The following is a 25,572-nucleotide window of genomic DNA, read 5'->3' on the forward strand; positions in this document are numbered from 1 at the left end:
CAACCTGCATTGTTGTAAGCAATAGCTGTCTCCTACTTAATGCATCTGCAACCCTGTTAGATTTTCCACTTCTATGCTTTAACACAAATGTATAACTCTGCAAGAATTCTACCCACTTCATATGCCTCTGATTCAATTTACCTTGGCTATTTAGGTACTGTAATGCCTGATGATCAGTATACAAAACAAATTCCTTTGGCAATAAATAATGCCTCCATTTGTTTAAGGCCTGAACTATTGCATAGAACTCTTGATCATAAACAGAATACTTCTTCTTTGCATCATTCAATTTTTCACTAAAATATGCAATAGGCTTACCTTCTTGGCTTAATACAGCCCCAATAGCGCTACCACTAGCATCACAATCCACTTGGAATACTTTTCTAAAATCTGGAAGTGCCAACATAGGCTGTTTAGTCACCTTCTTCTTCAGCAATTCAAAACTTCTTGCAGCTACTGCAGTCCATTTGAACTCTTTTCTATCCCCTCTTATTGTATCAGTTAGGGGTGCACATATGCCACTGAAATACTTAATAAACTTCCTGTAAAAACTAACCAAACCATGAAATGATCTTACCTCTGTAGCAGACCTTGGAGTAGGCCATTCCAAGATGGCTTTTACCTTCTCTGGATCCATTTTGAGACCTTCTGGTGATATAACAAATGCCAAATAGACTAACTCCCTTTTTGCAAAGACACACTTCTTTAGATTAATTAACAATTTCTCTTCCCTTAGCCTTTCAAGGACACTACGAATATGTAGTAAATGTTCTTCCAAAGTCTTGCTGAAAATTAAAATATCATCCAAATAGACAATAACAAATTTTCCCAAGAACTTCTTAAGTACCTCATTCATGAGCCGCATGAAGGTGCTTGGGGCGTTTGTCAATCCAAAGGGCATGACTAACCACTCATAAAGACCCTCCTTGGTCTTGAAGGCTATTTTCCATTCATCTCCTTCTTGAATCCGTATCTGATGATAGCCACTGTTCAGATCTATCTTTGTGAAGTACTCAGCTCCACTCAAGCATTCCATAAGATCATCCATCCTTGGCAAAGGAAATTGGTACTTGATGGTTATCCTATTTATAGCTCGAGAATCTATACACATCCTCCACTCTCCATCCTTTTCTGGTGTGAGTACTATAGGTACTGGACATGGACTTAGGCTCTCTCGAATCAAGTCCTTCCTCAACAGCTCCTGAACCTATCTATTTAGCTCCTCTGTTTCAGTAGGAGTCATCCTGTGAGCAGCCTTGTTAGGCAAACTAGCTCCTAGAATCAAATCTATCTGATGACTGATTTGCCTTACTGGTGGCAATCCATCTGGAACATTATCAGAGATAATATCTCCAATTTCCCCTAGTAAATCTGATACTTCAAATGGTATTTCACTACTACCTTCTTTATCTTTCCTAGGAATCAAAGCATAGCACATACGCTGATGTTTCATGCCATCTAAAAACTTCCTTCCATCAACAAGACAAATCCTAGCACTGCTACATACCTTTTCACCTTCCTTTTTCATGGGCTTCAATTTGTGGCGAACTCCATCCTTTGTCAGAGAGTATGTGTTTGCATGTCCATCATGTATTGCATGTCTATCAAACTGCCATGGTCTACCCAACAATAGATGGCAAACATCCATCGAAATAACATCATAGAGAACTTCACCATGGTAACTCCCAATTTTGAATTTTACTAAACATTGTTCACTTACCAGGACCTTATGATCATCTTTTACCCAAGAAATCCGATAGGGCTGGGGATGTTTCTCCCTCTTGAGCTTCAGCTTAGAGACCATCTCTTTTGATACCAAGTTATCAGTTCTACCACCATCAATGATCACATCACAACATTTAACCTCACACTTGCATCTGGTACGGAACAAACTCCTCCATTGTCCTGGTTCATTCTCACCACTTAGTAGGACTCTTTCATTTACCAAGGTCTCTCATCTTTCTGCATCCTCTGAATGTGATGATTGTGCATCCTCATCCACATGAGCAACCCTAGCTTGGCCCTCAGCTCTCCTATCTATCCTTCCTTTTCATTGAGGGCATTCAAAGGAACGATGACCTTCTTCATTGCAATGGAAACAGGTACCACGAAAGCCTCCTCTTCCTTGCCCACGTCCTCTACCTCTTCCTCTTTGATTTCCAAAGTCTTGATCATGGGAGCGGTTGAAACCCTCATTCCTCTGGTTCATGCTAGTACCCTCATCTTCATTTTTCTTTTGAGTTTCATTGTGGCCTTCAGATGATCTACCACTTCCCCTTCCTCCTTGACCGCACCCTCTTTGTCTTCCTTCAAACCTTTTACTCAGCTTCTCTTCAACTTGTAGGGCAAACTGGTATGCTTCTTCAACGCTGGTCATTCTTACCAAACTTAATTCCTCCTGGATGCTAGGTCGCAACCCACTAATATAATGAGCAACCTTCTCCTTATTTTCTTCTGCATGCCCTACTCTAATAAGGAGTCGGTAAAACTCCTCTGTATATTCTTGGACTGATCTTCCTGCTTGCTTTAACCCATGCATCTTCTTAAATAGATCAAGCTCGTAGTCCATAGGAATGAACTGCTTCTTCAATTTGTCCACCATGCGATCCCATCTTGTGATCTTCTCCTTTCCTCTTCTAAGTCTTTCCATTTGAACCTCTTGCCACTAGATTTTGGCATGGCCTTTTAGTTTGGCCTTTGCAAACTTAACCCTATCTGGGTCCCTTATATCCTCACACTCAAAGTATTCTTCCAGTTCATTAATCCAATCGATCAACTCATCTGGTTTCAAATTTCTCGAAAATATATCCACTTCAATTGTAGGTCTTTTCCCAAACCTAGCAATGGCCCTAAAAAGCCTTTCCTCTACAGGATTCAGAACTTCCCCATCAACTTCCATTACTTCCTCTTCATTGTCATCCTCACTATTGTCATCTGCGGCAATATTTGCTCCTCTACGAAGCTCCTCTTGCAATGCTTGTACCTGTCTCTGGAGGGCTCTAACCTCCTCAAGATCAATAGCTCTAGCCCTTCCACCACGCTCTCTTCATGGAGGCATCTTCTAACTCGAACCCACAACCACACAATCCTGGTGCAAACTGCCTCACAATCGGTGCTCTGTCTACACACTCAGGAAAACCCGCTCTGATACCACTTGATGGGGACACAACCCAACAATAGAATGGACACAATAGAAAAGGGGAATTATATTAACTAAGAAAATCAGCGAGTACAAACAGTGCAGAGAAAATAAACTTCAAAAAATGCCCTACGGGCTTACAATAGCATAACTCTGGAGAATATTTCTCCTTTTGGCACCTCCTCTCAAGCTCCAATCCGAACTACCTTTTACAATGCCAAAAATCTCCTTAAATAGACCCTAAAGGGTTAAGGACTAGGAGTACATTCTAGAAAGTGCTAGTAGGCATCCACCGACAAAATAGAAGGTTCCAGAAGCTACATTAGAAGTTGGTGCAAATCTAGAAGAATCCAGAAACGGTAGCCGAACTTTCGGGAGGCATAACTTTTGAACCGTAGCTCCGATTGACGAACTGTTTACATTATCAGAAAGCTCTCGAAGCACTCTATAGCCCTATGGACTAGCTTTGCTCGTCCCCCATTTTTCGACCCTTTTTGAGGTCATTTAATGCCCCAAACCTGACTTTGAAGCATTCTTAGGAGGTCTCCAAAACTCGAAAAATTGCAATAACTTTCAAACCGTGGGGCCTTTTGACCTGATTCTTTTTCTGGAATGCTCTAAATCTCAATTACATTCATCTGGCCAAGTCACACCTTCTAGGTCACCAAAAAGATGGCCAAATTACATGCTCCTATTTTTTTGGGATTTTCAAATGCACTGATAGTTGAACTATGAGAGTTGGAACCTTTATTTGAGCCAAATGGGTATCCAAAAATGTAAATACATGAAACAGAAACTAAGTCTAAGTACATTTTTTTTGGGTGACACAGGATTGCCCTTATACCTCTGGATGCTCCTGCATCAACTTCACAATACATTGTTCACTTACCAATATGTTATGCTCATCTTTGATCCATAAAACATGATAAGGTTTGGGATGTTTTAGCCTCTGCAACTACAACTTTGTAACTAGCTCTTTTGATGACAAATTTGTTGAACTTCCACTATCAATGATCACCATCCAACATTTTCCAGCCATCTTACATCTAGTCTTGAAAAGACTTCTCCTTAAGAAAGGTTCCTCGTCACTTCCCTTATTACATAATGTTCTTCTCACCATCAGATTTTCTCTAGCCTTAGGTCCACTTGGTGAACCCTGATCATCTCCTTGAATCACAACATTCTAGTTTCATTGTCCACTTTCAAAGGATCTACATTAAAAAGAGCTATGTCTCTCTTTACCACATCTGAAACAATTACCATGAAAACCACCTCTAAAATAAGAATGACCTCTTCCTCAGTAAGAATTAGTACCTCCTTGGTAAGAATTACCAATTTTCCATTTGGTCTTGCCTTTTTCATCATTCTTCCTCTCAGATTTACCTTTATCTTGTACAAAATTGTCAGATTTGCTACCTTCACCATAAGATCTACCTCTACCCCTTTGGAATCTACCACCTCTACCTCTTTATCTTTTTTCATGCTTCTTTGCAAAGATCTCCTTAGCTTTCAAGGCATATTGATATGCTTCTTCGATACTTTCCAACTTTAAAAAACTTATTTCATCTTGAATTCCAAATCTCAATCTATTTATTTACCTTAAAATTTTCTCAATATCATCATCCACATGTCTAGATGTAATATCCAATCTATAGAATTCCTTGGTATACTCTTTTATAGTCATGTCCTTTTGTTTCAAATTTTGCATCTTTCTAAACAAGTTAACTTGGTAATCAGTAGGAAGGAATTTGTTCTTTACCTTGTTTACCATCTTTTTCCAAGTTTTGATCTTCACCTTTCCTCTCCTTTGTCTCTTAGTTTGCAAATGCTCCCACCACAGTGAAGCATGACCTTTTAGCCTAGTAATTGCAATCTTCACCTTCCTATTATCAGGAGTATTACATACTCAAAGAACTTCTCCATATCTAAGATCCAATCTAACACAACATTGGTATCCAATTTTCCATCATAAGGAACAACTTCTATAGCAGGCTTTAAATTTTCCCTAAACAACACTCACAACAATCTTTCCTCATCTTGATCTTCTTTAGATTCTGGATTATGGTTTGGTGTTGTTGTTTCATCATCAAGATGTGCTCCTCTCCTCTAGGCTATCTTCACAACATCTAATCTAGATGCAATTTGTCTCAACTAATCCAATATGGCATTATCAACATTTCCTCTACTACAAACCATCTTTAGGTTCCTACAAGATTTTAACCCTCTACAAGTTATAGGTCAAATCTATAGATCTAACACCCTACACCCAAATCCAAATCAAGGTTCTACATGATCTAGTCTCCACAAGGATGAACCTCAAGCTTTCATACCACCTAACATAGGGAAGGGGTGGAATGACTAGGGCCAAAGGCTTACCTAGCTATCCAAACCACCCTGCAAGAGTTAACACAATGGAAGCAAACAAAAAGAACAAAAATTAAAGGACAAAGAAGAGTGAAATACTTTTATTGATTCATCAAAATATCTTCATACATGCCCAGCTATAAGGTATGGGTTATGGCCAAATACAAATATATTCACATTCAAATATCCAACAACAAATTGACACTTTCTAGTTCTGCTCTGCAATCCTCTTCAAAAGCTGCCTAACTCTAAGCCTAAACACTCTATACATACTTGCCAAAATGACTTATAGTTCATTCTAGAACATTACACAAGAGGAAGGCTGACCCAACAATGGTTTGGACACATCCCAAGAAAATATCTTAACAAAAATATCACAATAAAAAATAATCCCGCAAGTTGGCTTGCATAAATTATGTCCAAATGCTGACACTCAACATAAATAAAAAACTTCAGCACATGGAGGGTCACTCGACATACAATGGGTAACTCGACACATGAAGAGTCACTTGGCATATACTAGGTAACTCAGCATATGAAGGAACATTTTGTCAACACTAGATTGCTACAATAACTTGACACCAACTAGGTGCTATAGTAACTCGGCACCAAGTAAGTGCTATAGTAACTCGACACCAAGTGCTATAGTAACTCAACACCAACTGCTACAATGACTTGGCATCAAGTAGAGCTATAGTAAATCCATATCCATTAGAGCTATAGTAACTCAACATTAATATGTAGAATGAACAAAAATGAGCAAGATAACAAGGCAACCTATGATGCCCCTGCATCACCATAAACACCTAAGACTTGGGAAATATTCAAGTTTAGGTTATTACAAATCAAATTCTTGAAGGCAACAAGATGCCCTATTAAGGGTTTCTAGGAGTTATAGCTAATTCCTTATTTTTAGGAGGGCTAATAGGGGCTCTTAGGGCTACAAGATAAAATAGGAAAAAATGGATTTGTGGGTATGGTAGACCTACCCAAAAGATGAAGAATTAAGTGAAAAGAAACAAGAACCATGGAAAGATGATGTAAACTTGATTATGGTCCTTTGGATGCACTTGGTGGAGTTTTGGCTCACTAGGTCAAAAGATGCATAGTTAGTGATTTGGAGTCAATGGAAGGAAATTTGAATTGATTGGAGAGTTTCTTTGTGAAAGGGGATTGGAAAGAGGTCCTCTAGATTAGGGCTTTGGATAGTAACCCTAGGTAGGCTATGATTATCCTTGGTGAGCAAGAAAGATCTTAAGTGAAGAACCTCCCAATTAAAGTGGTCTTAGAGCCATAAGATTGTGGCTTGTGATGGTATATGGTATTCCATTGAATCAAGTGAATCTTCAAAGATAATTACCAATGTAAAATTGTCTAAGGAGGTAGATGAGAAGAACAAGCTCATGGAGGAGAAAACTTAGCTTCTTAATAAGGCCATATAAGAGATGAAAGATAAGTTGATAGAGATGGAAGATGTAGCCTAGGAAAAAGACGATGAAGAATTAAGCAAGGATAAAGAGAAGGTGAGCTTGGATGATGAAATACATGAACTCAGTCCTCCATTTGGTGAACAAGAACCATTCCTCAAATCCCTCAAACAATTTAGAGGAAAGAATCTTAAGAATGCATCATTATTCCATGGAAATATTGATGCAGAGGTGGTCCTAAAATGGATTGAGAGTATTCAAAATTACTTTGAATGTGAAGGGACAATAGAGGCTCAGAAGGTGAGATTTGGAAAGTAAAGTTTGAAGGGATAGGCACTGACTTGGTGGAAGTCTTTGCAAGAGGAAAGAGAGAGTGAAGGGAAGAAATCAATGGCCAATTAGAAGTATATGGTAGCAAAGATAAAGGAAACCTATCTTTTAGAGTATTATGAGATTTAGATTCACAAGAAAAGGAAAAATCTCAAGCAAAAGAATCTTGATGTGGTGACCTAAATTGAGGAGTTTCAAAAATTGGCTCTATGGTCAAGGGTATAGGAGGTAGGGAGTATCAAGGTGGCAAGGCACCTAAATGGCCTTAAGTGGTCTATCTAAGATGAAATGAGATTGTTTAGTCTCACCACATTGCAAAGTTTTTTTCAGATGGCTATGAAGGTGGAAGATAGATTAAGGAAGAAAGGAGACTCAATTTCCAAAGGCAAAGGTAGAGGCAAGGATTTTAGAGGTGGCTAAAGAGGTGGTTCTAGTGGGAGGAGCAATGAACAAAGGATCTATGGAGATTCCAAATGGAATGAGTAGGAAAATGAGACTAGTCAAAGGGGAAGCTCTAGTAGATCAGAGGATCCAATAATGGTGGTAGATGTAGATATGGTAATAGCATCAGAGACTCACACTTCAGTAAAATATGAAGTGTTACAACTATGGTAAGTTGGAACATCCTTCCTTCAAATGTCCAGAGAAGGCATCAACATCTTATGGGGAGAAGAAGATCACTTATATCCAAGAGGAAGATAATTAAAAATTAGAGGAAGTAGACCATGACATAGAGAAGGGTGAGAACCTGATGTTAAGGAGAGTCTTGGTTAATGATCTAGTAAATGAGGAACATGAGTAGAGAAGAGCACTATTTAGAACTACTTGCAAGATACTAGGTAAGGTATGCAAAGTGATCATAGACTTGAGGTATACTACAAATGTCTTGTCAGAGGAGACAGTACAAAATCTTGGCTTGATAAAGATCCCCCATGTGTGTCCTTATAGGGTGACTTGGTTGAACAAGGGGAAAAACATAGTAGTGAATGAACAAGTATTGCCAGACATCACTATTGGGAAGTATCAAGATAAGAAACTATGTGATGTACTTCCTATGGATGCTTTCCATCTACTATTAGGAAGACCTTGGCAATATGACAGGGAGGTAGTGGATCATGGGAAAGAGAATAAGTACTCTTTGAAGAAGGATGGAGTAACCTATAGGATATAGTAAATAGTGGAAGAAGATAAGGTAGAGAAGGCTATTGCTAAGACATTGCTAATGAGTAGAAAATAATTCCTCAAGGACTTGAAGGAAGATAAAGGAGTAGGGTATGCCATCATGGTGAAGCCCAAGGAGGAGAAGTCATTTTCACAAGCATCTATACCTGCAAAAGTGCAAGAATTACTAGATTAGTTCAAGGACATAATTTGTTATAGGGCACCACCAAACTTACTTCCAAAAAGAGCTATAAGTCATCAAATTGACTTCATACTAGGAGCATCACTACATGTAATACCCCAAAATTGGCTCATTTTCATGATCACCAATTCTAGTCTATTCTGATTAATTCTAAAGTCCTATGTCACGAGGCTATTCTAGTTCTTATTTTCACTACTTGACCTAATTGTCAAATGTAGCAAACCCTAAATCTACACTAATTAGGAAATCTATTTAATTCCTAAGAATTGACTCACATTAGTCACATTAAACCTATTTGATTAAGATTTAATTTAATTCGAAGTGTTTATACTTTAATTAAATTAAATTATATCCTAAGGCTAATGAAGTAGGGAGTTAAAATATTTAATTTAATAATTGTACCCACTTTAATTAATTGAATTAGATTGTTCAATTAAATAGAAAAGACATTTATGAGGTCATGTCTCACTTATTAAATTAAATAATATCTTCAAAATCCTCTCTTTAGTTCCAAAATGGAAACTCTGAGTGAACTACCTCTCAACATTAGAATCAATCTAGTTAACTTCATCTACACAAAGAATTTTCCATCTTAACTGAATCTTCTTTCTAATCTTAACCATTCATCAAGTTTGATCCCAAACGTTGATCTATTCCTAGATTTTATTTAAGGGGCTCTCAATCCCTCATTACAGAGGTTTTATTTTTTATGCTATTGATTTTTTTTTGAATTGAGTACTCACTTTCTTTCTAAGCTTTTACATTGCTATCATTTAGCTTAATAATGCATACATCTAGCTTAGATTCTTTTACTATATAATAGAATAGATTACATATCATATAGATTACTTGCATACTGATATTTTGCATAAATCCTTCATTCTAGAAAGGTTTGGTTGCTCGCATCTCGTCCTGAGAGCACATAGGCAAAATCTTTCTAGATAGAAGGTAATAGGTTGCATTTGTCAGACCTCTTGGATGAACCTTCCCATGTTCATTCTAGGATGAATCCAAATATAATGGCCATGTTGAAGTGTAGGTGAAAGAATGTAAGCCTCATTTTCACATATACATTTATGGCACCCACTGTGGCACCTAGAAAGATAATTTTTCTAGCCTCATCTATCATATTTCCTTTCATTTTCATCATTCTGGCATACTTGCCCATATAGATTTCTAGATTTTCATGTGAGGATTTGAGGGTTTCACACGTCTCTGCAAGATTTCTCTCGAGAAAAAGTTCCCCATTGCACAAGTTCTTGTGTGACCCATCATTTTCTCACATACATTAGTGAAAGACTTCACATGGACCTAAACAAGATTTTGCACAAAATCTTGCAGCAACATAGTGAAGATTCAATTTTTCAAAATGCTATTTATCACTTTTTACTGATGTCTTTTTTGTGAAGCATTGTTACTTCAATTTTTCTAGTTTCCTAAAGCCTAACAGTTGTCTACAGTACATTTGACAAAGATTCTTTCATGCAAACTTTCGTAAAACATGAACTAACTGTGTGTTTGTAAGATGTTGTCAAAGATACAATTGTCAAAGATTAATTTTAAAACCCACTAAAATAATGTGTCTTTTTCTTGCTTTCTGAACATAGTCTAATTAGGGCTTGTGAACTTTGTAGGGTGCAAGATAGAAGAATAGGGGATTATGCTCTTCACCACTTGGAGGTCATGACCAAGGTTGAATTAGAAACCTAGAAGCTTCTAAAAGATGGCATTTGAGGGAGGCAAGAAGCTTAGTGGTTCTCTAGTACTAGTCATATTCTATGATGAGATGATGGTTTCCTTTCAAGGGGATCAAAATCTTTAGGAAGGATGAGTCTAGATTGATTAAGCTAAGTAGGTAATTAACATGTTCTACATCTTTGGGTGAGAAAATAAGGTAGAGTATGTTCTTTCCCCTTGAGGAAAATCAGAAACTTTGACCCTTATGTTCAAACCACTAGTTTGAGTCAATCCTTTAGAGGGCCTGCCAAAGTGATCTAACCTCTAGGAAAGACCCAAGTGAGTACACTCCTTTAGTTGGAGATTCCAACTCTTTATAATAAAGAAGCTTTGCTGAGTGAAAGACTCCAAAGCCATATTAATTTCTTTCCCTTGATTCTTGAATGTCACTTATCAAGGGGAAGATATGTCTATTACACTGGCTGGCCCTAGCCCCAATCTTGCTAAGCAAGTGTATGCACTCTTAGATGCTGGTGTGGGCTGTTGGTCTCAACTCCACTTGGGGAGCCATCAAGGATTAAAATGAATGGAATCCAAGTCAAAAGCTTTTAGTTAGAAGCTACCCGGTCCACCTCTGAAAGGAGGCATAATCATTGTGCAAAGAGGGGGAAGAATCTCTCCTGTAGAACTCACCATAGGCATGCTACTGGGTGTTGGAAGGTGGTATATGTGCTTAACCCTTGCCACAAGGGTCTTCACTTAGTGTATATGTTATTGAGCTCTTTGAATACACCAAAAAAATGAGTGCCATCTAGGGGTGACATGGCTATGTGAGGTGCACACATGCACATAAGTTGTGGGACATAGGTTTTTCATTCTCTACCATTTTCTATTTCTAGGGATAAAGCATGTTTGTTATCAATTCCTAAACATTTCCAAACTTTCCTAAAAAAACTAAAAGTCAAGAATCCCCTATCCCTCTAAGTTGCTTTCCCCTGAGTTGGATTATATTCAACTACTGCTTGCTTCTCATATCCTATTGAAAACACTTTGTCTTGTTTGAAACCAAACACTATTTCACAAATTTGGAAATCAACCTTGTAATCTATTTTTTATCTATCAAAAAAACCTCCAATCTATCCAAAATAGTCCAAAACTATCAAAATCTCTTCAAAATCCAAGTCTACTATCTGTCTGGCTCAAAATTTTGCACATAGTTTTACAACATTTCACATGAGTAGTCATATCTTCACATGGGTCTGTCTAGATCTTTGCAAAAGATCTTGCTAGTTGTCTTCTATCAAACCTATCATTTCTTCATGTGGCCTAAAGAACATCTTCGCATGAGTTCTAGTTATTGTTTTGATATTTTGCACCTACTTGTGAACTTTCTCATGCACCTCCCAAAGGATCATTGCACAAGAACTTGAGCTAAAATTGTCAAATTACCTTGTTTAAAAAACTTGCGATCTATGTCTAGTCAATTTCCTACATCAAGTTACCCCTTCTCTATTTGTAAACAATCCCAAACTATGACATTTCACTCAATTGATGACTTGTGGTCTATACTTTAACTAGTCTCATCTCTCATTGTCTTGTTCATATTTCCTAGTGTTCATTCATGATAGTCATAATCCTTGGTTGTTCTAGTCTTTAGTCAGACTACTCGTACCTTAGTATACATCACTCTTCCTTTTTCTTTTTGAAACTACATTTTAGTGTGATCCTTGTCTTGGCTTTTGCCTTTTATCCTTGTTTATGACTGTTGCAACATGAAGTGGAAATCTGTTTTATTGTCTTAGACTTAGACGAGGTTGTGTTAGGGGTTGTAATCATGGTATATGTCTCCTTCCATTTTATACATGGTTTGCATCTAGTTTATCCAATGAGGGATCTTCATGATCTCCCTCACCTGTCAAATCACCTCGAGTCTGGCAAAAATTCTTCATAAACTTGCAACAAATTTGGAACCCTTTGTATCAAGAGGATCTTGAGACTAGCAAAGGTCTTGTATCTCTGGAAAAAATGTTTGACTTATTTTCAAAGGACCTTTCCAATCACAACATACTAAAACTGAACATATTCTTACAATGGCTGACCATGAACCTGAACATGGTAGTCATAGTAGACACCAAGATCCACCTAGGAATGGCATAGAGAAAGACCATGATATTGATGAGGAATAAGAAGAGGTGGAAATACTTCCTAAACACATAGAAAAATGTTGAAAAGACAAAAAATTTCAAAAGGTCATGGAAATCCTACTCAATGAAGAGAAAGAAAAGTACTTTCTCAATCATTCCCAAGAGGGAGCTAAGCTACCCTCTCATTTCAATGTGGAAACCACTGTCATGCCTAAAGAGGAAATTGAGACTTCCAAAATCCAAAAATAATTGAAAATCATGTAAAACCAACTGGCTCAAATGATGTGTGAGAAAGAAAAACTAGCAAAGACATACAACTTAGATGCTCTTTGTCCATTTCCATTTGACAAGATCATAGACATGCCTCCTTTCCCATGAGGAGTAGAACTACCTAAGTATGAAAAATACTTTGGAACAACCAATCCCCAAGATCACTAGTGGGAATTTGGTGCCTTGTCTATGGAATTTATGCATAACTTGACATATCTCATGCATTTATTCCCCAAAATTTTATGTGGTTAGGCTTTGGAGTGGTTCTCACACTTGCCTCCCAATATTAAAATATTTGATCAAATCACTAAATTGTTTGTCCAATAGTATTCTCATAACATTCAACATCCTCCTAATATTCAAGATTTATGTAACCTTAAGCAGAAGGTTGGGGAACCCTTTGTCATATTCCTCCAAAGGTGGAGACAACTTTACAATAAGTATTCATGCAAGATTCCAAAAACAAAAAAGCTTGACATTTTCACTTATAATCTCCTACTTGATTTTGAGTATCGAGTCCAACTTCAAGGTCTAGGTAACTTTGAAGACATGATCAAATAGGCCATCCAGATAGAGGAATTTATGGTCAAGAAGGGTGAACTCACTCTTCAGAAGGATACAAAACAAAGCTCCACCTCCAACAAGGACAAAACCAAGTACATCAACAAGAATCAAGAAATTGTACATGATTGGGTTATTGACAATGTCACTCCTAACATACTAAGGCAGCCTTTAATCTCATGGAAAATCTCAATGTGACAAAAAATGCTAAGAAACCTCCTCCTGATAGTAAGACATTTGGGAACAAACTGAGAAGCTCTTGGGCCACACACCCTAAACAAGAGTATACACCTCCAAGTGAACCTTTGGATGTGGTTTACAAAACTTTGTTACAATCTATTCTATTAAATAGTAAAAGAAACTAAGCTAAATGTATGCATTATTAAGCTAAATGATAATTTAAAATGATAGCAATGTAAAAGCCTAGTAAGCAACTAAGTACTCAATTCAATGGAAATTCAATAACATCCAAAATCAAACCTCTATAATTAGGGATTGAGAGCCCTTTAAATAGAATCTAGGAATAGATCAACGGTTAGGATCAACCTTGATGAATGGTTAAGATTAGACAAAAGATTTAGTTAAGATGGAAACTTCCTTGTGTAGGTGAAGTTAATTATTTTAGATTTGAGTGTAATAAGTAGTTAACTGATGACTTGTGGTCTATAATTTAACTAGTCTCATCTCTCATTGCCTTGTTTGTATTTCCTAGTGTTCATTATACTTTGTATCACAATAGTAATAATCCTTGGCTATTCTAGCCTTTCACTTAAACTACTCATACCCTAGTATAGAGCACTCTTCCTTTTGCCTTTTGAGACTATGTTTTAGTGTGATCCTTGTCTTGTATTTTTCTTCTTGTCTTTGTCTATGACTATCACAACAAGAAGTAGAAACGTGTTTTATCCTCTTAGACTTAGGTGAGGTCATCTAAGGGTCCTAATCATGGCAAAGGTCACCTTCCATTTTATACATGGTCTACATCTAGTTCATCCAGTGAGGGATCTTCATGATCTCCCTTGCTCGTCAGATCACCTTGACTCTGGCGAACATTCTCCATAATCTTGCAACAAACTAGGAACCCTTTGTATCAAGAGGATCCTAAGACTAGCAAAGGTCTTGTATCTCTAGAAAAAATGTTTGACTTCCTTTTCAAAGGACCTTTCCAATCAAAACATATTGAAACTAAATACACTCCTACAATGGATGATCATGAACCTGAAGATGGTAGTCACAATAGACACCAAGATCCAACTAGGAATGATAGAGAGAAAGACCATGATACTGATGAGGAATAGGAAGAGGTGGAAAAACTCCTTGAACACAGAAAAATGCCAAAAAGAAAAAATATTTCAACAGGTCATGGAAATCCTACTCAATGAAGAGAAAGAAAATTACTTTCTCAAAGTTGCCCATGAGGGAGCTAAGCTACCCTCTAATTTCAATGTGGAAACCATCATCACACTTGAACAGGAAACTGACTTCCAAAATCCAAAAAAAACTAAAAATCATGCAAGAACAATTGGCTCAGATGATGCATGAGAAAAAAAAACTCATAAAAACATACACCTTAGATGCTCTTTGTCCATTCCCATTTGACAAGAGCATAGACATGCCTCCTTTCTCACAAGGAGTAGAACTACCTAAGTATGAAAAATACTTTGGAACCACTGATGTCCAAGATCAGCTGTAGGAATTTGGTGACTTATCTATGGAATTTATGCATAACTAGACATATCTCATGCATTTATTCCCTAGAAGTCTTGGTGGTTAGGCTTTTGGAGTGGTTCTCACACTTGCCTCCTATTATCAAAATGTTTGATGAAATCACTAACTTGTTTGTCCAGTAATATTCTCATAAAATTCAACATCATGTCAATATTCAAGATTTACGTAGCCTTAAGAAAAAAATTGAGGAACCCTTCCTCATAGTCCTCCAAAGGTGGAGACAACTTCATCCTAAGTATTCATGCAAGATTGTAGAAATGGAAAAGCTTGACATTTTCATTGATAATCTCCTGCCTAATTTCAGGTATAGAGTCCAACTTCAAGGTTTTTGTACCTTTGAAAAAATGATCATATAGTCCATCCACATAGAGGAATTTATGGTCAAGAAGGGTGAAATCACTCTCCAAAAGGATACAAAACAAGGCTCCACCTCTGACAAGGACAAAACCAAGTATGTCAACAAGAACTAAGAAATTGTACATGATGTTGTTGTTGACAATGTCACTCCTAGACTTGCTAAGGCAACCATTAATCTCACAGATGTTCTTAGTATAGCCAAAAATGTTGAGAAACCCCCTCTTGATAGTAAGATGTCTAAGAACAAATCAAGAAACTCATGGGCTACACACCCTAAACAAGGGTATACACCTCTAGGTGAACCTTTGGATGTGGTTACAAAACTTTGTTACAAAATAAGCTCATTTCATCATTGGACAACTCTCGACCTTATGATCCACAACCACATCCACCATGGTGGAATGAAATCACATTCTATGAATACCACCAAAATAAGGGACACAAAACTAGCAATTGCATAAACTTGTGTCACAAAGTCCAGGACATGATTGATGCTGGTGACATTGTAGTAGATGGACATAACAAGAACTCAAATCACAAGGCTTTTAGAGATCCCTTCTCAGCTTATGAAAAAGGAGAAAGTTCAAAACTAAAAATGAACAACAAGGTCAACTATGCATACCCTAATGATGACAATGTGATAAACATGGTTGAACCTATAGATTTTGAATATTGTGATGTCATTACCATTAAGGGCAAGTAAGATAATGATAAACCCAAGGCACCATTTGTCTTGAGAGGCCCTACTTCCAACACAATGGACAAACACACCTTCGCAATACTATGCTAATGCTATTACATGCTCTCGTCCCAAGTTGGTGTGCCTTATACTCCTAACCCTAAACAACATAAACAAAAAACCCTTGCTGGTTCATCTAGCAAAGGTCCAAAACTTGCAATGAATTCAGTAGCAACCAACTATAGTGTTCTTGATCAATTGAAATGAACTAATGCTCAAATCCCAATCTTTGAGCTGCTTAAAATCTCACCTTCTCATAGGAAGATTCTAGACAAAGCCCTCACTGAGGCAAATTTTCCTTAAGATCTTGATCTTGAGCAATTTTAATCTATGGTAGGTCACTTCACCTCACCTTACTTTAAGTCCTTCTCTAAGGAGGATGAAAAATCATTGAGTCACCCACATAATCAACCTCTATACATTGAGGTCATGATACATTAGACATGTGTCCACTAGGTCCTCATCAATAATGGCATTGGATTGAATATTGTCTCTACTTCTTTTCTTAGAAAATTGAATTATTCTAGGGACTCTATTGATCCTTGCTGTAAGATCACTATCAAAGCATTTGACAAAGTTGAACGAAAGTCTCTAGGTCTTGTGGTCTTACCCCTTCATGTCAGTCCTATGAAAAGGGTTGTCAATTGGCAAGTCCTCGACATTCCCTTGGCCTATAACATTCTTCTAGTATAGCCATGGATACATGAGATGCATGTTGTGCCCTCCACATACCACCAATTTTTCAAATTCCTATTTCATGGCTCCAAAGTCACTATTCCTACCACTGTTAGCTACATTTCTTCCTAAGTCTCCTCATCATTATGGAAGACCATCTGAGGAAAGCAAACCATTTGTGCTAGCACCTCAAACCAAGTATAATGGCACTTTTTTCAAGGCTATAATTCCCCTATAGGATGAAATTGAAAACAGAGCCATTGTTGCATGGCTTTACAAAGAAGAGACTCTAGTAGACCTAACAAAGAAAGCTCAAGAGATTACTCTTGAGAAATATGGACCTGGTCTTAAACTCATGAAGCATTTTGACTATAAGGGAATTAGACCTATTGGGTTCAATAAAAATGGCTTAGTTGATCCTACCAAGGCAATAGCTTGAAGAAACAATGATACATCTAGTCTAGACTTTAAGAAGGTTCCCTTTCATTTGGAATCTAAAAAATTCTTACCAAAACCCAAGAGTTCATTTGAAAATGAGTCACAAGCTAAGTCAGATACTCAGGATGATAAATCAGATGATGATGATACTTATCCTTATCCTATTCCTCATGATTTGGCTAAATTCTTTGCTAAACTAGATGACTTTGTGCCATGTGTCAGCACTATGGATGATACTAGTGATTCTTCTAAGGACAATATTTATCCACCTAGAGCTCATTTAGACAAGGGAGAGTCTAGTCAAGCATTATGTGTTGAATACTTGTGTAAAAATCTAGATGATGAAGGGTACTATGTCCTAATCACTATTGGGGAATTCTATAGCCTCTCACCATGTAGCACTGATTCTAAGGAATATGAGTTTGACTCTCTTTTAGAAGTGACTACTGATAAAGACATTGACCAAGTTCATGTCTATGTAAATGAACTCAAAGTGGGCGAAACATCTAGGGTTAGGTCCAATGGGTCTGATCCAACTAGTGTGCTCAAGTTGTCAGTTGTTGATGTTAGTACTCAAAGCCATTCAAACAAACTTATGGATGAAGTCACTGTAGGTCTCGAATTACTGGTCCAAGCATTTAATGGCTATACCATGAACACAATTGAACCTATCACTACTCTTTCACTCACACATCCCTAGCTTATCTGAAACATTAATGCATCTAGTGAAGTCCCCATGTTCCATAATGACTATGCTCTTGCCTGCTACCTAAAAACTATCAAACCTATAACGTCTTCCATCAGTGAGCACAGTGTCAACATGATTGAAGCTTACATCAAATATCTTAGTCATACAATTAAAAAGAAAAAATGTAAAAGGTCCAATGGTGAAAACCACATTGTGGTAGTGTTAGAACCTAAAAGAGTAAAAATAAAAGACACATCCAAGAGTTAAAACCTCTCTAAGGCACCTAAAAATGAGATATATGATGCACATCCAAGTCACTTTCAAGAGAGATCATCAATGTTGATAGAGACAATGCAACGAATCAACCTAGGCATAGAAGAACATCCTCATATGATACATTTGGCATAGTCACTATCTCCTGAAGAAAAGGAAGAATTCATTACTTTTTTCTAAGAGAAGAAGATGAATTTTTCTTGGAAATATTCTGACATGCTAGGACTAGATCCTAACCTCATTATGCATCATTTATCCATTGCACTAGGCATTAAACTAGTTAAACAAAAAATTTGGAAAATGCATCCTCATGTTGCATTGCTCATCAAAGTAGAACTGGAGAAACTTTTGAAAGTTGGATTCATTCATGCAATTAATTATGCTAAATGGATATCCAACATTGTCCTAATCTCCAAGCATGATAAATCTATCAGAGTTTGTACTGACTTCTATGATCTCAACTTAGCATGTCCCAAGGATGATTTTCCACTTCCCAACATTGACATTATAGTGGATATGACAACAAGGTATGAGATGTACTAACTCATCGATGGGTTTTCTAGTTATAATCATAGTAAAATTGCACTAGAAGATTAGGAAAATCTACTTTTACATTTGCATGAGGAACCTTCTACTAGAATGTAATGCCATTTGGCTTAAAAAATGCTGGTGCAACCTATCAGAGGGCAGTAACTACAATCTTTCATGACATGATGCATAGGACCAAAGAGCACTACTTGGATGCTACCTTGGTCAAAAGCACAAAATGAAATACTCATCTACAAGATTTGGGACCCATCCTAGATTGCATGGAAAAGTTTAGTCTTAGCCTCAATCCTAATAAATGCACATTTGGCATCACATTAGGATAGTTGCTGGGATACATCATGTCTACAAAAGGAATTGAGGTGAATCTAGAGAACATTCAAGCAATTATTGATATGCCTCCACATCAAAATATTAGCAAAATGAGAGGCCTACAAGGTAGACTCCAATCTATTCATAGGTTCATCTCACAATTGGAAAATAAATACAAACTTTTACAAAGACTTTACATAAGGGTGTGAAATCCAACTAGAGTTAGGATTGTGAGCAAAGCTTAACATAGATAAAACAATATCTTGCCAATCTACCAATCTTGATACCTCCTATCTATGGGAAGCCTTTTATTTTGTACATATCAACATCTAAAACATCTTTGGGAATCTTATTAGCTCAAGAGGACAATGATAACAAGGAGAGAGCTATTTTCTAGTTGAGTTGCACATTGATCTCTTATGAGAGGAATTACAACATCATTGAGAAAGCTTGCTTGGCAGTTGTCTTTCCTTACCAAAAGTTGAGACACTACATGCTTGCTCACACTATGTGGCTGGTGGATAAAATAGATCCACTAAAGTACTTGCTTAGTAAGGAAGCTCTCACAAGAAGATTGGCTAAGTGGGTCATGATACTGAGTGAGTTCGACATTCAGTATGTTGAATGAAAGGCTATCAATAGATAGAAAATTGTGGATCAGCTAGTAGATGCACCTATGTAGAGTCTCCTACCAATGAACATCAATTTCCTGGATGAGTCAATTTTGACACTCACACACCAAACATGGGTCATGTTCTTTGATGGGTCCTTCGCACAAAAGGGATCTATTGCTGGATTACACTTCATAAAGACAAAAAGGTATTCAATACCCAAAGCATATAATATCATGTTTCCTTGTACAAATAACATTGCAGAATATGAGGCTTTGATTAGCAGCTAAATGGATAGTGGATTAGTTAGATATCTTTGGGGACTCTTAGCTCATAATCAACCAAGTCAATGATGTGTACAAAACAAAGGATGAGAAATTGATTCCTTACAAATGCATGTTTGATGACCTAAAGAAGTATTTTGCACACATCACCTTCTAGAAAATTCCTCAAGTAGATAATAAAGCAGGTGATGACATGACTACTGTAGCCTCCCTATTATAGATGCTCAAAAATGAACTCTGACATGAGTTTCGGGTGGAAGCATTACACTACCCAGTCTATGATACCCCTAATTCTAGGATGATCTATTCTATTGTAGGACAAGACACATCTCGCTACCATCACATCTATTCCTATCTTCATAACCAAATCATTTTGGATAGTCTAACTCAAAATGAGAAATGTTACCTAATTTACAATGCTTCATGGTATGTCATTATTGTTGACAACTTATTTAGGAGAGGTCTTGATGGAACACTCCTTAGGTGTTTAGAACCTAAAGAGTTCAAATGTGCATTAATTGACATTCACAAGGGAATTTGTGGATCCCACTCAAATGACTTGACACTAGCTCGCAAACTCATTAGAGCTAGTTACTATTGGTCTAAAATGGAGCAAGAGGCAATTAAGTATGCCAAGTCCTACAAGTAGTGACAACTCCATGGGATTCTGATTCATGCTCTAGCTAGGGAGCTAATTCCATCTACTATAATCTGGCTATCTCAACAATGGGCCTCTGACTTGGTGGGTTAGATTCACCCAACTTCTTTTAATGGACATAAGTTCATTATCACAGCTACAAACTACTTCACAAAATGGGTAGAGGTAGTACCTTTCACAATCAAAATTGGAAAAACTATAGTTCTTTTTATCACAAACTATATCATCTATAGGTATGGTGTACCATCCTCCATCATTATTGACAATGGAGGACAGTTCAAAAACAAAGACCTTAAAGAGCTTTGCAAACAATTCAAAATCACGTAACATTGGTCTTCTATCTATTACCACTAGGGTAATGGCTAGGAAGATGCATCCAATAAGAAAATCCTCAAGATCCTCCATCACACAGTCAACAAATTTGGGAGGGACTAGCACATCTAGATTAATCCAGCCCTATGGGTGTATAGAACAAGTATCAAGACTCTAATGGTACAATGCCCTTTGCTTTGGTTTATGGAGAAGATGTTGTGCTTCCAATAGAGGTTGAGATTCCTACCTTAAGAATCTCTATGAAAGGTCTTATTACTAATAAAGATAATAGGATAGCTCAGCTTCAGGAGCTAGTGCTACTAGATGAATGTCGACAAGTGGTGTGTGATCATCTATGGGTTTATTAGCAGTGAATGTCAAGAAGTTACAATAGGAAAGTTAGGCCACGTGACTTCCAACTAGGTGATCTCATCTTGAGAGAGAATCCTAAGAATCAACAAAAATGAGTTCAAAAGGGGAAGTTTGAATCAAGTTGGCTTGGTCCTTACATAATCACTACATTGTATGGATCTAGCACTTACCAACTTTCTACAGTCGAGGGAGAAGTGCTCAAAGAACTTGTCAAGACTCTCTAGTTGAAGTGGTCTTATAACTAATCTGATCTTAGAAGCTCTCTGTACATATCTAAAAGTCTTGAAAAAAATGTTACCCTGGTGGAAACCTAGAAATAGGCACCTTGGTAACACCAAAAAAATTGAAAAATCCAAAAAATACAAAAAAAATACAAAAAAAATTGAAAAACAAGAAAAGTGCCATTGGTGAAAAGTTGGAAATAATCATCATAGTAGCAAAAAAAAATGAAAGCCCTACTAAGAAGGTGAAAACCTGGCAAACAGGCATCCCTTGTTCCCAATTTTCCATCCTACAGTGCATCTTCTAGCTCCCTATATAGTTTCTTTCTTGCTTTTCCTGCTTTTTTCTCATGTATCCATGGATTGAGTCTTGTCATGACTTGGGAACATTTCTCTCTAGTGTCTTAGAATCTCTTTCATGATAGTCACCAGTCATTCTAGCTGTGTCTACCTACTATTTCCAATGCCACTCTTATTGAGATTCTCCTCATAGAATGTCTTTTGCGATAGTCACTAGTTATTCTAGCTATGTCTACCTACTATCACCAGTGTCACTCTTGTTGAGATTCTCCTCATAGAATCTCTTTTGCGATAGTCACTAGTCATTCTGGCTATGTCTACGTATTGTTGCTAGTGTCGCTCTTGTCAAGATTCTTCTCATAGAATCTCTTTCATGATAGTCACCAATCATTCTGGCTGTGTCTGCCTACTGTCACTAGTGTTACTCTTGCTGAGATTCTCCTCATAGAATCTCTTTCATGATAGTCACCACTTGTTTTGGCTGTGTCTTCTTACTATCGCCAGTGTCACTCTTGTTGAGATTCTTCTCATAGAATTTCTTTTGCAACAGTCACTAGTTGTTCTCAACTATGTTTGCCTATTGTTTCTTGTCTCATGGTTCTAGATTCCTTTATGGAAGATCTCTCTTGTGTAAATCACCAATCATTCTGACTATGTTTTTCTACTATCACTCAATCCTCTTTAGGTTCTTCATCTTGAAGATTCCTCTTTTGACCTCAGTCACTAGTCATTTTGACTACATCTACCTATTGTTGTCACCCTACTGAAGAGATTTCTTTCATCTATATTCTGGACATTGACACTCGACATCAATCCAAAAAACATTAAACTCAAAATGACATACTTGTTTGGATATTTTGAGCATTTTCTTTGTTTTCTTTTCATTTTCTTTCATCATGCCTCCTTGAATAACTCAATGATGGCATTTCTGACTAGAGAACTAATGACTGGGGGCATGATCTTTTCTTTGTTTTTTTGTTAGTGGTTTACTTCCAATAAGTTGACATATTCTTATGAAAGGGGTGTTTACTATAAGAGCCTCCATCTTTTATTGGATGGCCAGGTCTACCTCGACTCCTTTTATATAGATACATCAATAATATTGATTCTTCTCCTTATCTATTGGAGTGAACTCTTCATGCTATAGTACATACTAATACTCATCCTATTAAGTAAACATATGGGTAACTGTGAGTATATCCAACATCCTTTTGTCTTAGGTTACGAAAGTAAGGGTTGTTGTGGATAGAATATTCACTAATTAATTAGCATGAGATGGATCTCTTATGTGTTTGGTTTTTTTACCATGCAAGAAACATTCTAGTCATTCTAGCGTTTATGCTTTGATTCTTATGTTAACATGCTACATTAAAAGGGGCAAATGTTTTAGTCATTTTGGCTTCTTGTGCCTCAAATGCTTACATTTCATCCTAAAAAAACTAAAGTAGATGTCCTATTCATATTCTCATGATTGCAATATTAGTGAGAGTTGTATGACATCTACGGTTTTTGCTAGGTGCTCAATCATGATAATTGTTGAGGCTTGGTAACTAGACCTAAGGTTGCATTTAGCATAGGATTGCATTACTCGGTTCAACATATGATTTGATTGCAAATCTACTTTCACCTTTTGTGGTGAGAGATTCTTAATCTCTTCAAAGTATCATGATTCTTCATGGTTGCATAAGAATTTGATTTTTTGGTTCATCCTCTCACACTCCTTGATTGGATACTTGTTATCGTCAAGCAACAACGTGAAACACTACATCAGATGTTAGTTCATTTACCTATGCATTTCATCCATAAAACCACACATCCATCTCATCTACATAAAAAAATCAAATCAAACATGCATTCATACATCAGCATCATATTTTGTATCTCATAATTAGAGAAATAAAACACCTCATGTGTATCAAATTAAAAGACATACACTAACAATGACATGAATAGAAGAAGCTTGACTCAAAATCTCATCTATATATTAGTATCCAAAGAACGTGTCAGTATAAAATGAGTCCTACTCAAGCACTGTCAATCAAAAATGATAAAAAATGGTGTTGGAACACCAATCAATACATATCTAGAATCAAAAAAATTGGAGGTAAGAGGATTAAATGTCTAACTCTATCTACTACGCACACCTCCTAGAGGAGGAGGAGGAGGAGCTAGCATGTCTGGCTTGGCTGGCGGGCACACACCTCTAGAATCTTGAGCATACTAAGAAAAAAGAGGCACCTATTGAGCCTCATTAGGCACTATTCTAGAGTATGCTATGAAATAATAGGTCACTCAGGCTACCTATAGTCTAACCTCATCTTGCAACATCTTCACCCTCTGCTCAGCTGCCTATACCTACTCTCATAGCCTCTAGATCTCATTATCTCTCACAAAAATCTATACATCTCTCACTGCCACTTGTATTTTGCAACTCTCCTAACTATCAAGAGGCCTATTTAATCCTCTCCCTCACCCTCCTCAAGGCATCTTGAGGCCTGGTAGCAAGTTGATTTTGCATCTCCTCATCCAGCATCTCACTCTACTGCTCAAATGCATACTCCACTACCCATGGCCTCTGTCATCAGCCCTACTCCACCTCGCTATTACCTACACCTACATATGATTCCATCTATCTAAGGGGAATCTACACCTGCCACACCCTATGCCTCACCTATGGTGGCTATTGTTGTGCCAACTACTAGACTAGACCCTGTACGAGTACCTATTGTGGTCCCTGCATTACCATCCCCATGGGATTCATGAATCATGGAAAGGGGTGACTGATAAAATATGCCTAGTATGTAGGCATTATCCTAGCATTTGCTATCTCTAGGAGGTAATCCCACTATGATGTAACTAGGTTGCACACATCTATCATTGACCTCCCAGGATCTAGTCTTGTAGACCACCCTCAATCTAGATCTCTCACTAATCTCGCATAAGCATAGTACTCCTATGAGATATCGTGGGGCTGCCCATATTGTTGCCACACCCATGTGATAGGAAATCTCTTAATGATCTATGTTTCTCTGCCTAACAGTGGACATGAGGAGAACATCGAGCTCAGCTCTTTGGGAGCATCATCCCAATCCTCGGTCTCTCTCTAGGGTTGCGATATGATGGAGACTAGGTCATTGAGATGGGTCCTCCAATGCTCCATCTTACCTAGGCCTACTTGGGTAAGTTTCCCTCTATATCTACATCTATATGACTCCATCAAATCTTAGGCATCCTCAAAAATGGGTCTCATAACTAGTAGGTGCTCCCATGCCTAGATCTGTAGCACATAGACTCTGGTGGCCATACTCCTCTGCTCATGATACACTATCTCATGCATCTCATAGAATATGTGTGCCACCATGCACTGGCCTGATCTAAATTGCTTGGGAGCATCGAGAATCCTCTACGACATGATACCACATCCATACTCGAGCCCATGCTATCCTCTATCCAGCACTAAGAAGCAACTGATAAAAATGGCTAATACTGATGCCAACTTGTATGTGGTACCATATGTATGGATGAGCTCATCGCATGTGATGGCTCACCCTATTGCTAACTCCTACTAGAAGATAGCTCACAATGCCTCCATCCCTGCCCATAGCATTGTGTCATAAACTACCCTCAGCCCATGGAAGGGTATCCGCAATATCTACTAGATGTCCTTCAGTGTGATATTCATCTCCCCCAATAAAAGATGAAAGTTGTTTGTCTCCAAATGGAAACACTCCACCAGTGCTATCAGTAGGCTGTGATTCACCAGCACTATTGAGATCTGACATA

The sequence above is a fragment of the Cupressus sempervirens genome, chromosome 4 (genome assembly GCF_028749045.1).
Source record: "Cupressus sempervirens isolate cs-2001-9-10 chromosome 4, ASM2874904v1, whole genome shotgun sequence".
Classification (NCBI taxonomy): Eukaryota; Viridiplantae; Streptophyta; class Pinopsida; order Cupressales; family Cupressaceae; genus Cupressus; species Cupressus sempervirens.